Genomic DNA, 14,301 nt, shown 5'->3' on the forward strand with positions numbered 1-14,301 from the left:
ACAGCAGTGAGGAGTAATCAACCTTCGATGTGGCTCAGGGAGCTGCAGATGCCCCCGCCAGGCCACCTGCCTCCCCCTATTCCCCCAGGTCAATGATTCTCTCTCCTGGGATGCCATCCCCCTGCATGATTTTTCTCTCCTGATCCAAGACTCCCTTTGTTATGGCTGGATGAAAACTCAGAGCCCACATGAACCAGGGGTTGGGAGAATCACACTTGAGGGGAAAAAATTCCACTGAAGCCTGCTTTTATAAGACTCTCCACCTAGGAGTGTCCAACTTGGAATGCCTGCTCGGGACATGGGTACAAAGCTCCACAGAGAAGCTGCAATCCACTTCTTAATCCCGTTCCTCCTGTTTGTTCCTTGAAAAGGAAAGGTGCTGCCAGGGAAATGTCTTCTATCAAGGACATACCAAACCCCTCCTCACTGAGTCATACTTGACTCTCGATTCATTCAGTAAACAGCACCTTGATCGATTTCCATTGATGAGAGATAAGAAGGCTTGATGAGTCAGGTAATATTCCTGAAAGATCCTCCCAACTCAGTCGCTTTTGTGTAACACTGTGACTTAAAAGCATGTTCTAGGGGCAGGGACATTGTAAGGGGGATGGATCATGGTCCCTGCTCATGTAACTTGCATAACTCGTGATTTGGCACTTCCAAGAGTTATAGGGTTTGGAATATTTTGGGGGGGGGCGGTATTGAACAATAAGCTGATTATTTCACCTTTTAAAAAGTCAGTTTTAAGTGATTTTTTTTTTTTTTTTTTTTTTTTGTCTGCAAAAGGAGAACCTGGAAAGGGATACAAACTCCTTCCTGGAAAACACGTCTCCCTTCCTGCCCTCCCTCCACCCCTGATAAATAACATGAGCATGCAGCGATTTGCCAACAGCAGCTCCAGGCATGAGGCACAACATCTGTTACTGAGACACTGGAGAGACAGTGGAAGGCAAGTTGGCTGCCTGCCAACCCTCAGACTCCAGATTTTTGCTGACAAGGCTGTCAATAAATGGGCAGATGGTACCCGCTCTGCTGGCAGGAGAGTTCAGTTAACCCAACATGGGACATTATCTCAAATTCATGGTGCACTGGGCTGAACCCTTTGTTGGGCCATTAAAACCATTCCTGGATGGAGAAGGGAGAGGACTGGCTTCATTTAATGAGATTAACTAAGCTTCCCACAATTGGCAGGCTGAATACGATCAGCCCCTGTGACCACAGCAGAGATGGGAGGGAGGGGTATCTCATTCACACCCTGCATTTTATGCTATTTAAACACAGGGATCTGTCCTCAGTAGCTGTGCATGCCCCTGCAAGGAGAACGTGACCTGAAATAAACACTCACCAGGAAGGATGTGCATGCGCACGTGCTTGCCTGATCGTCCCGGAACTGCATGCAAGTCTGTGAGATCCATGCTAGCAGCGTCTGCAGGAACAGGTCCCAGCCCAGGGATAAGCATGGGGAACCCCCAGAGACATCCTCTGGTGGCGACTTGGGAACAACACCCTTTTCTGTAGGAGAGAGCGATTGAAACCTCTTAGAAGAGAAGCTCGCGGTGATTACGGTGTCGTCTAGAGCACGCCGGGCCGTGACCCACCTGCAGTGCGACCCGAAGCAGGTCATCAAACAACTGGCCCTATTTCCCCATCTATAAACTGGGAAGAATAACGAACCACTCAGCTGTCGGAAGTAACAAATGAAATCTTCCCACACACCGCGTAGCATTTCAGAATTACAAACTGCTTTTGCATATTCGGAGACAGTGGTTCTCAACTGGGGATGATTTTGCCCTTCAGAGGACGTTTGGCTGTCGGGAGAGACCACTAGCGTCTCCCACAGAGAGACCAGGGACACTGCGAGGTGTCCCACCACGCAGGGAGCAGCCCCTCAGCAACGGCCAGGGCGGGCAGGAAAGAAAATTTGTTCTCCATGTCTTCAGCCGACTGACTTACTTTCAGTGCGGCTGTCCCAAATGTTATTTGCTATTTTTAACCCTTCACTAAACCGCTAGTTCCCTCCATTTCTTCCGGCTATTCTTGTAAATCAGATTTGAATAATGAAATGGCACATCCATAAAAGGGCTTTTAGTTTGGTTTCTCGATCTCAGACAAGAAGATGCATCTGCCCCACAACTAGGCCCATCAGTTGAATAAAAGCAAGGTTTAAAATTGGCAGTGGGGATCTGGGATGTAAACAGGGTTAGAGGGGTTAAAAGGAAATTCAGGTGGTTGAGGGGATTGGGATGTGGTGCAGACATGGTCTCTTTTTCATTTCTTGGCTTGGCTTCGAGTGGCTTTGGGTGGACCAGACAGGAGGGGTGACACACTCCCCGTGTTAGAGATGTCCCCGCCCCCTTTTAGGCATCCGTCAGGTAAACCTTTGGGCTGCCTGCCTCTCTGCAGTGACATAAGCTGAACTGTGTCACCCCCCAAATTCATGTGTCAGGGTCCTGACCCCGAGTAGCTCAGAATGTGACCGTGTTTGGAAATAAGGTCATTACAGGTGCAGTTAGTTGAGATGAGGTCATACTGGAGTTGGTTGGACTCCTAATCCAATGATGGGGCTCTTTATAAAAAGAGGAAATCTGGACAGAGAGATGCATGCAGGGAGAACGCCATGTGACAACGAAAGCAGAGATGGGGGTGATGAGTCCACTAGCTAAGGAACCCCAGCAGAACCACAAGAGAAGATGGCCAAAGGTGGCCAGCAAACTGCCAGAGGCTGAGAGAGAGAGAGAGAGGGAGAGAGGCACGGGGCAGAGTCTTCCTCATGCCCTCGGAAAAAACCACCTGTGCCCCCACCCGGACCGCCCGCCAGCTTCTGGTTGCCAAACTGTGAGCCAGGTTCTATTGGAGGCAGCCAGAGTGTGATGCTGTTACCACAGTCCTTGAGAGGAAGGGAGGAATCGAGGTGGTGGCCAAGGGACAGGTGATTCTTGCCAGAGTCATCCTCCATCCTCCCCACCCCACCCAGCTGCTCCTCAGGAGCCTTCGACTCCCCACTCAGCTCAGACACTTAAGCCTCCACCCCTTCCCCTCTCCAGCAGGTAGGAAGGAAGCTAGTTTGCATTTCAGCAGGTTCCCGGGGAAGGTTTCCAGGAATTTTTGCTACACAGCTGGTGGTAAACTCCTTCTTTAAAACGTCATGACAGGATGGGGGATGGAAGGCTGCCTACCTTGGTTCCTTCTACTCTGCACCTGGGGGATCTGGGGTCTCTACACCCCTCACAAGGAAGGCTGGTTCCAGTTGGACGCACATTAGCAGCATCTGGGAGCTTCAACCAACAAAACAAAACACCAGAGTCTGGGGCCCCAGCCCAGAATCTCTGGTCAGGGGTGCTCGGCCATCATCCCCCAGGTGATCTCCTACCAGCCCAGGCTGAGAGCCTCCGGGCCAGAAGGAAGAGCAGGGCAGCCTGCAAGCCGAGACGTGCGGGAGGATGAGGACCCAGCGTGGGACTCCTGCAGGACTCGACGGTCATGTCACAGAAGGAGGGACATGGGGACCCTGAAGGGTTCTTCCACGCTGGGCAGTGACGTAGTCACATTTGCATTGTTGAAAATTATGTTAGCAGCGACCCAGAGGATGTTTTGGAAAGAGGTGGTAAGGAAGGCATGGAGACCAGTGAGAGGCTGTTGTGTGGTCCAGGTTAGGGGCAGGGAGGACCATCACGGGAGCAGTGCCGAGGGGTCCCAGCCACGTGCACTTAAACTGAACGAACATGACAGCTTTGACCGGACTGTAGACAAAAGCTGGTTTGGAGATTGAGAGAGAGGCACAAGTCCAAAGTGAAACCCCATGTGTGTGTCTGGTGGTGACCCCGGGATGGGTAGGGAGCCCAGGAAGCATCCCAGCTCTGTTCCAGGAGGAGGCTGGAACTCGAGGGACCACATGAGGCTGAGGTGGACTTTTGGAGGCTGTCACCATTTCTTGAGAAGGGGTTGAGGCCAACCCTGGGAGCACCAAGGTTTAAAGGGAGTAGGGGAATGAGCAACATCCGAGCCAAGGGCGTCACAAGACAACACGAGGCGAAGGGAGGAGGCCTTGCTTGTCAGGGGCCACAGCGGAGATGGCTTCCGGCAGAGCAACCACGGGGCTGGCAATGGTAGCGAAAGAGTTTCACCGGATCGGTGGGGAGGAGAAGCCAGGAGAGAAAGGATCGAGGAGCTGGGCGGTGGGGCATGCCAACCGAGAGGAACTACTTTTATAACAATAATGTGCCCAACACCTGCGTAGAGGGCTTAACTGTGGAAACATACACATAACATAAAAGTCACCATTTTAACTGTCTTAAGGTACATGAATCAGTGGTACTTAGGACACTTACCACGTGGCACAATCACCACCACTAGTCCCAGAGCTAAAGTAAACTTCCCAAGAAACGTCCAGTCCCCAAAATAGACTCATTTCCCCCTTCTTCCCAGCCCCTGGCAATCGCCAGTCTTCTTTCTGTTTCTATGAATTTGCCTATTCTGAATATTCTGAATATTTCATACCAATGTGGCAGTGTAGTTGATGTCTGTCACGTAGCGTAAGAACTTCTCATATCTTCAAGTCGATCCATGTTGTAGTGTGTGTAAGTACTTCCTTTTTTATGAATGAATAACATTTCATTTTGTGGATATACAACATTTTGCCTGTGCATTCATCAGTCTGTGGGTAATTGGGTTGCTCTGCATAGAGTTTTAAAATTTACCAATCACCATCTCAGTCCAGGTTCTCTGAAAGGCAGACGCCCTAATGGGATTAAATATGCAAGGATTTCATTAGTTGAGTCACCTGTGAGGAAAAGTGGGGAAGGCTGGGGGCAGGGGCACCGCGCAAGCCTCTGACCCACGGGGGGGGGGGGGGGGAGAGTGCATAGCGATGTCCTTGGTCCCAGCCAGTCCAAGGGAGACTCAGAAAGGCTGCAGAAAGGCTGTCAGAGAGTCTGCAAGCCAAAGTCAGATGTCCAGGACTTGTGTCCCCCATGAACGTGGACCCTGGGAGCAACCCCAGCCATGCAAGGCTGGGCACAAACCAGCAGTGACTTCAGAGCCGGGCGACTGAGGTCCTTGGCTGAGGTTGATAGTTGATATTATGATTACTGTCCATATTGTAGAGCTCCAGAAAATAGAATCTTAGAGAGAGTCTTGGCCAATATCAATCAGCCAGGAAGTGGTAAACCTAATTATTTAGGGTTTTTTTTTTTTTAAATCTCTGTTTTCCCCAAAATATCTTCAAATATTTGTAGCATCTGACCCCTCATCTCTGTTCTCAGTCCTGCTGCCATTCTCGAGTCTTCTGGGTTCATCATCCAGACCATAGGTCTGAGAAGTCTTCCTGCCTTCACTGCTTTCCCACAAATGGCCCTCCACCTCCCTGCTTAAAACACTTTGATGGGTCTCTGTTCTTATAAAATGGAACCTAACTCTTTGGCATGATTTGCAAAACCCCCAGGCCTCATCTCCTGCTCCCCTTTCTAATGCTGTGAGCTCATCAGCTGTGTCTCCACATCTTCCGACATGCTCCTCAGCCGGCCGCACACGCTGTGTCCCCCGAGGGTCCCTCGCTCCCTCAGACCCCTCCTCGCCTGATGCTTTCTCTGCTCCTCACAAGTCCCCTCTCCATTCCTTTGATCTTAGAACTTCTACTCATCCTTCAAGACACAGTTGCTCTGATCTCCAGGTCAGAATAGTGTTCCTTGGCAACGCTCCACAAATGGGATGAACATTTATAACTCTGCACTGTAATTAATCGGCTAGCTGTTTGTCCCCAAGAACGTGGATTCCGGGAGGGCCGGGACTGAATCTGATTCATCTCCACTTTCCCTGCGCCAACGGCAGCTCCTGGCACACAGTCACTGGTTAATCAATGTTTGTGAGCCACCCAGTTAGATCAAGGAAAGCCTATCACAGATCAAAGCCTTGCTTTTCAGTGGGTAGAACCTCACGATCTCTCACCTGAGCTTGGTGGTGGAAGCCAGTGTACTTAGCTTGTAAGGAGAGAAGCGTGTTGGAGTTGGAGGAAATCAAGGGGTAGATGACCTACCAACATCTCCCCAGTCCCCTCCCCAGTAATCTTGAGTCTTCAACTGGAGATTCAGAACATGGGAACAAAGGAAGTGGTTTTCTTCAATCACTCAAGACACATTTAAAAATAAAAAGAGCAAATTCCCCTAATATCTCTTTAGTTCCTACCTGGAGTAGCCTGAGGGAATAGATTTCTGATTCTATGAAAAGCACAATGCTTGAAACATGCAAATGCCAGAAAAGGCTAAGGCTTTTAGTTTTGATCTATGGAAAGGAGTGATAAACAGGAATGAGTTCTATTAATCTCACATCAAAGTGAATCACAGCTCCTCCTTCTCAACAGCAAATAGCATGGCCATTTCTTGACTTGTTTTGGTGGAGTGAGCCCAACTCTCTCTCTTTAAAAAAAAAAAAAGGCAGAAATTTGATCTTATAGGGCACTCTGGCAGGAATATTAAACTGCTCTCCCCACTTCCTTTCCACAACTGGAATCAAAACTACCTTTCATCCCTCTGGTATGCAGAGCCCAGAGCCTCCTGTGCAGGGTGAAGTCTGCTCAGAAACGAATGTGGTGCTGGGCAGGGTTGCGAGGAGCTGCAGGACGGTGAATGTGTGAGTGGGGGAAGTGGCCTATAAATCAGCGTGTCCCCCCCGGCTCAGAGGATGCAATCATAATTGGGTCACTCTCCTTCAAGACCTTCCTTCCAAGTACAAATGCACCATGGGTGAGAAGCCCAGAGGACAAAGCCAGCGACCGGCAGGTCAGGAAGAGAAGGGAGTGGGAAGAGAAACAGGGACCTAACCCCAGTTCAGACACCCCTGCCCCCTGTCCGCCCCCTGGCTGCCCCATGGCCGGCTATGGCCAGCCACGTTTCCCGTGCTCACCAGTTGCACGCAGAAAAGCTGGCTGGACTGACAGAAAGGCCTTCCCTGCCCAGGAGCCCTTCAAACACCTGTGCCTGGAAAAGCAGGAGTCCCACCGATGGGTCAGGTCTCAGGAAGCCACAGGAAGCCCCTTCTGGATGCCTTGCTGACTCCAGGCTGTTTCAAACTTCCCGCTCCTCGGAAGTGGGATGTGCTCTACACCCAGGCTTTCCCTTTTCCACTTTTACTTTTTCCCATTTAAACAACCACGTCTTTACCCACAAACATCCCCGTCTACCTCTGGGACCTGCTTCGGTCTGGGGCAGGTACCCAAACGGTGTTAAGCTGTGGGGCCATGAAAAGCCCCACTATGACCTCCTGAGGGGTCTCAGCTCCCTTAAAAACAAGACGCAGGGTCCCCAAAGTTGGAACACTTTGAAGTCAATCCTTACCTGGGGAGCTGTGGCCTCACCACCAAGCTCAAATGCTCCCCCTGTGTCCTCCTTACGGGGCTCTGCTCCCGCATCCTGCTGCCCGCCACCTACAAACATGGTTTCTCCTGTTTCAGCCTGGACACAGCCGGCTCTCTTGCTTCTCCTCAGCACAGATGTCTGCAGTTTTCACAGAGGCTCTTCAAACACCAAGAGAGAATAAAATTAGAACAAGTACGGATGATGCAAAAAGCAAAAACCTCTATCACTTATAAGGCTGTCCTGGCCACCAGGTACAGAGCAGAAGCCATCCTCGTGTGATACACGGTAAGAATGAGAGATGTTAAGTACCGGGCTGCCCACCACCCCTTCCTCTCTTCTCAGAATATCTACCCTCTTCGGGGCAACCTCGCTCCCTCTCCTCTCCAACATGCAGTAAGACCTGCTATGGACTAGTGGTTCAAAGCATGGCTTTGGGTCAGAATTGCCTGGATTCTAATCCCAACTTTGCAACTTACCTTGGACAAGTCTCTGACCTCTCTGTGCCTAGTTCTGCATCCCCAGAATAGGGGTGATCTTAAGAGTTCCTCCGTCATTGGGGTGCCTGGGTGGCTCAGTCGTTAAGCGTCTGCCTTTGGCTCAGGTCGTGATCCCAGTGTCCTGGGATCAAGTCCCGCATCGGGCTCCCTGCTCCACGGGGAGCCTGCTTCTCCATCTCCCACTCCCCCTGCTTCTGTCCCCTCTCTTGCTGTGTCTCTCTCTGTCAAATAAATAAATAAAATCTTTAAAAAAAAAAAAAGAGTACCTCCATCATGGATTGCCTCCTAGTGTTGTGATGAGGAGTAAAAGCTTATGTGAGTAAATGTTTGGAATATTAACAGCCACGGAGGAAGTGCTGTACGGCTATTTTGACTCTGGAGGGAACAGCCTATCACGGCCCCCACTTCCTTGGTGACAGTTGATCACCTAGAGGGTGCACACGCCACTCATGTGGCTAATTAAGGTCTACCTCTTGTGTTTTTCTCAGTGGACCTGAGTTAGGAGAATCAGTCCCACTAGGGTTGGAGGGGGACAACATTTTGAGATGTGAGGTGCAGGAGATTTTTGCAAGGTGGGTTGAGTGTGCTGACAGAGCAAAGCCAAGAAGAGGGAAAAGTTTCAAGAGGAGCATCCCCAGCAGCCTTGGAGTCTCTACTAGGTGTTCCTGAGATCCAATAGTACCCTAGGGTTTCATCCCATCCCAGACCCCACCCCTATCTCCTAAAATTCTAGTACCCATTAGTGGTAATTTAAAGAAGTAGCATTTTAATCGCTTCTCGGCCTTTTGGCTAAGATCAAGTGTAGTATCTGTTCTTATCAGTTTAAAAAAGTAGCATTTTAATGTCTTCAGGGTGAAGAATGGTCCTATTAAAATAGCTGTTACTCACAGAATAACCAAACCCTGATTCAAGACACTGTAACACAGATAGATGACTTGCAAATATTTCCTCTCATCCTGTATGCTGCCTTTTCATTTTGTTGTTACTTTTAGTCTGATAGAGTTCCACTTTGTTGATTTTTGCTTTTGTCGCTTGTGCTTAAGGGGTAAATATCCAAAATATATAAAGAACTTGTATAATTTAATAACAAAAACACAAACAATGCAATTAAAAAGTAGACAAAGGAATTGAATAGACATTTCTCCAAAGAAGACACACAAATGGCCAACAGGTTCATGAAAAAGATGATCAATATCATGAACATCAGGGAAATGCAAATCAAAACCACCATGAGACATCACCTCACCCCTGTTACAATGACTATCATCAAGAAGACAAAAGATAACAAGTGTTGGCAAGAATGTGGAGCTAAATTGTAGTGGCGATCACATTGCAATATATAAATGTATCACGTCATCATGTTGTACATCTGAAGCTTACATAATGTATATGTCAATTATATGTCAATTTTTTTAAAAAGACACTACAACACAATACTCAGAAGCCTCTACATACCCAGAGCCACAGTTCATCGTTCAACAGAATCACTGAACCAACCTTTCCCAGTTCCCACCGCCATTTCTCACTCAGACTCCTCCATGCTCTAGCTCCATAACGCTGGATGGCTTAACTTGACCATCTGGACCAGGCATTTGGATGCCATTCTTGATTATTTTATCTCTGCCAATTTTATAATGCCAACTTTATATTCCAGCCAGTTATGAAGCAGTTGGGTTTCCAACCTTTGTCAGTGACACTCTTAACGGAAGGAAGGGCAATGCACCTGGGTAAAGACTGGTGGCATCAAGCTTGGTGTTTCTCAGGAAAACCATGGTTGGGGATGTGAGTCTTCATGAAAACTAGTGGCTATCAATTCCATAAATGCCCAGGACACAATCAGGTCTTTTATTTTGGCAAATAAAGAAAATATCAAGCAAGTTTACACTTAATTCATACTTAGCTCTAGGGGAAATGTCTATGACTTTTAGTTATCCATAGTTACTACAGAGCATCAACTACAACAAAAAGAGAAATTAGTGGGTGGTGTTGTTCTGTTCGCACATGGCTTTCTAATTGATATAAGATACACAGAAGAATTAGATAAGCAACCAAATCCCCAACTTCACAATGGTGTCAGTAATAGGAACACACATCCTGCCAGTCTCTATAAGTCTCTGTGCGTCTCGTGAGTGTGTGCGTTTAGAGTACTCTGGGAATGAGGAATCCTGGTTCCACCACTAATGTGTAAAGCCCAGGACAAATTCAGGATTTGGGAGCATCGTTCAGCCTTTCTTTCTTTTTATAGTCACAGAACTCAACCATTGCGGTGGAAAAAGCTTGCAAGTAGAAGGGCATGAGACACCAAGGCTTCTAAACCAGTTCTGCCTTATGCTTACACTCGCTGTGTGACCTCAGACAAATTACTGCCCTAGATTGTCTCACCTTCAAAATAGGAATAATAGGGCACCTGGGCGGCTCAGTCGTTAAGCGTCTGCCTTCGGCTCAGGTCATGATCCCGGGGTCCTGGGATCGAGTCCCACATCGGGCTCCCTGCTCAGTGGGGAGCCTGCTTCTCCCTCTCCCACTCCCCCTGCTTGTGTTCCTGCTCTCGCTATGTCTTTCTCTGTCAAATAAATAAATAAAATCTTTAAAAAAAATACGAATAATAACCTCTGCCTATCTTGTTGGGTTGGAAGGATCTGATGAATTAGTATATGCAAACTACATGTGCATTATAAGTATGGGCTGACACCATCACCACCACTACCACCACCACCACCATAACCATAACCATCATCATTTATTCTTGGCCATTGTGGTGGGCATCCCAGTAAGTGGGATGGGTCTAAAGCAGTTTCTCAACCTGGGTACTACTGACATTCTGGGCTATTGTGGGGTCCTGTCCTGTGCATTATAAGATGTTTAGCACCAACCTGGTTCTGATGCCTGTAGGATTCCCTTCCAGTTGTGATAACCAAAAACGTCTCCAGACATTTCCAAACATCCCTTCGGGGTAAGATCACCCCTGATCGGCAACCAGTGGCCTAAGGGGCAAGACCTGTCTTCCCATGAGATGAAAGAAGCAGAGAGGAAAGAGCGAAGCTCTTTGAGCAGTATGGTGACTACTGTTCTCTGAATATCTGAATAGGACTCCAAAGAGATATCCGCACCTGTGTCCCATTGCTTCTGGAGTATTGTTTTGCTCCTTTTCCCAAACATTCTTCCTCTGAATTAGAAGTCATCAGCCTACTAGTGTTTGACTCCAGGTGTTTGTCCCAGAAAGCCCACCTTTTTTTACATTAATTCCCCTGCCCTTTGCATGGAGAGTGCACCATCCCCTTTAACCTCTGCTGATCTTCCCAGTCACCTGGAACGAGGAATCTGAGGATATTGTAGAGGGACGCCTGGCTTGTGGCAAGGCCATCGGTGGTAACTCTAGTATCCATTCACCTGGGAAGGATGCAACTCAGAGAGTAGCCAGGGGAACCCACCTTTTGTGTAATGCCACCCAGCAGCAGGTCACCACCCACCCTTCCCCAAAACCACGTGGGGAAACTCAGCCCCGAGCACCATGGAGTCCTCCTTGATTTGTGTCCTGCTTGGTCCTCTCCCACGAGATGGGTGCCCTCTAAAGAGGCCAACCATCTCTTTGCCTCTGAGAGTGTTGTCAGCTGCATTCCATCTTGTCTAGATTCCTAAAACTGATGTTGCAGAGTTGCCCCTGCTCCTTGCAACCACGCTGGCCCAGCTGCAGAGGCCAAGTGCCCCTTGTTCCAGCCCCAGGAATGTTTACCAGATCTCACTCCTCACCCTGGCTCTGGAGCCCCACCAGGGGCTGAGTCCTGTATGCCGTTCTAGCCCCTTGCCAGGGAGGGGAGGCAGGGGCTCTGCAACACTTGAATAAGCATACAGGATTTGAGGGGCACTTGGGTGGCACACTCAGTTAAAGGTCTGACTCTTGGTTTCAACTCAGGTCGTAATCTCAGGGTCATGAGATCGAGCCCCGTATTGCGCTCCATGCTCAGCGAGATGTCTGCTTGAGACTCTCTCTCCCTCTCCCTCTGCTCTTCCCCTCCCCGCCCCCGGCTCTATTTCTCTCTCTCTCAAATAAACAAATAAATCTTAAAAAAAAAAAAGAAAAGAGGGACGCCTGGGTGGCTCAGTTGGTTAAGCGTCTGCCTTTGGCTCGGGTGGGATGGAGTCCCCAGTCGGGCTCCTCGCTCAGCAGGGAGCCTGCTTCTCCCTCTGCCTTCTGCTCCCCCTGGTGTGCGCTCACTCTCTCTCTCTCTCTATGACACATAAATAAATAAATAAATAAAATCTTTAAAAAAAAAAGAATAGAGGATTTGAAAAATTTAAGCACACAGACACACAATTCCACCTCTCAATAAATCAGCCAGCTTCTTTTTCCTGTATTCCTGTCTAACCCTTGTTTAGGCCCAAACATAGCTTGCACACTTATTAAGGTATAAATATAATGATGTGTCCTGCTTTTCTATAGTTAATATCATATCATAAGCATTTTCCACTTTGCTTTAAAAATTACCATTTTAATGACCACCTAAGCTTCCATAGAGTGGTTATAAAATTCCTTACTTAACCGTTTTTCTGAGATGTAGTCTTTTTCTTTTTTCCCTATTAAAGTTAATTCCCCAATTAACATTCAATATCTTCCAGAACTCAGAATTTTTTTCTTCTAAATTATTTCCTTGGGACAAATCCCCAGAAATAGAATTGAGTTCAAGGATATACATGTTTATATGACTTTGGCACAGCTTGCGGATTGCCCGAAGGTTTGTCCCAGCGACCTTGGCATGAGCAATGTCGGAGTAATTATCTTATCACATCTATGCCATTATTTGTACTTTTTTAAACGGTATCAGATTATTTATCATTGTTTTTGCCGGCATCTCTTTGATTACTATTAAAGGCAAGCATTTTCCCTATGTGAATTTTATAGTTCCATCAAAGAGTTCGTGGAAGAGACAGAGGAGGGGATTTATGTCCTAAGTTCTGCTACAAACCACTCAAAATCCCACATTAAATGTACAAATGTTCTGTCCAAAGCCTTCCTTGGGCTCACTGCTATCTGTAGGTTTTGTGGTTGCTGTGTTGCTCATCCTCTCACCTCATCCTCCCTGGAAATACCTCCTTGCCGCCCTCTTTCTCTTCTTGTGGAACCTCAAACCCCTCATGCTTTTACCTCCCAGAACAGCTCAGCTTTGCTCAAACCATACAGGTGCAAGCACCCCAAAGTTAAAGAACCAGCAGACATAGAAAACAGCTGTGAGGCTCAGCTCAGCACCCGCGGGATTACCCCCTTCACAATGGAAGTTATTGCTGATACTTCTGGACAAATAGACGGCTGTCCAAGGAATTCTGGTGGAGAAAATGTTCTGTATCTCATCCTAAGCTTCCGTCACGGAAGATTACCTGAGTGTAATACGTCTTCGTCACACCTGGAGAATCGGTACCAGGCTTCTGAGAGATCTGCCCATGCTTTCCTTCTTCGAGATAACAAAAGCATCAACTATCACCATAGCATTAGCTAGCTTTTCTATAGCTTATCATACAGGCTAGGGACGGTGCTAAGCATTTCACATTTATTAACCCACTTAACCGCCACTGGAAGCATATGGATTAAGTATGAGAATTATACCCAGTACACAGGTGAGGGAACTGAGGCATGAACCTCACCCAGAGCTGGAGTCCATTCCTAGACTCTCTGTGTGTCCGTGTGAGCTTTGCTGGACGTCAGGCCCAGGGGGTGGAGGGGCGGAGCACGTGGGGCCATGCAGCCCCTCCGACTTCTCGCTCGATCCACACCCGGGCTGGCTCTGTGGTCAGCTCCTCGTGCAAGGCCATTTAGAAGGAACCCATGTTCCAAAACACAATGCGCTTGGGCCTTCTCCCATTCTGGGAGACAGGTTCCTCGAAACATGCTAAGGTCCCGTTTCTCTCTGTTGGCCAGGGTTAAGGTCAGAGTGAATGTGGCTGGATAATGGAGCTTAGTCAATTCTGCACAGCAGTCGTGTTTTGCCGCTCCTAATGTGCCCTTAAAAATCAATCCCATTGGCATTAATAGAATGTTCTCATTAAAAATATATGAGACATGCTGAGTGGCATATGAATGGAAAATAAACATTATGAAATGAAGTCAGGGACTGTGCGGAGTCCATTCTTTCCTGACTTCTCTTTTTCTCCAAACTCTCAGGCCCTCACTCTGATGATTGCCGATTAATTACTAGTTATTCGTGCAAAATTAGCAGCATCACTGTCTAAGTGACAGCACCGTATATCAGAAAGGACACTAGCCATGGGGTGGAATCTCAGCTGTGCCACCTGGGGCAGGTCCCTCAGCATCTCTGAGCTTTGTGCTTCTCCGCTATGAAACGCAGGTGGCCGAACTTCTCCTCACTGCCCTCCAGGCTCTCAGAAACCTGCGTGAGGCCATGGATGTCCCAGATCGGCCTCCACCCTCACTAACTTGGGGATTTTTACAAGTGACACACCTG

The 14,301-nt window shown here is 48.1% G+C and overlaps 1 non-coding gene across 1 annotated transcript; it reads left to right on the forward strand.

Annotated features, from left to right (window-relative positions):
• Positions 1 to 8,615: 8,615 nt before the first annotated feature.
• Positions 8,616 to 8,813, forward strand: LOC116624332. Its single transcript, XR_004297875.1, has one exon. It is a non-coding gene; the product is annotated as a U2 spliceosomal RNA (small nuclear RNA).
• The last annotated feature ends 5,488 nt before the right edge of the window (positions 8,814 to 14,301 follow it).

Source organism: Phoca vitulina, unplaced genomic scaffold (genome assembly GCF_004348235.1).
Source record: "Phoca vitulina isolate PV1807 unplaced genomic scaffold, GSC_HSeal_1.0 scaffold65, whole genome shotgun sequence".
In the NCBI taxonomy this organism is placed as follows: domain Eukaryota; kingdom Metazoa; phylum Chordata; class Mammalia; order Carnivora; family Phocidae; genus Phoca; species Phoca vitulina.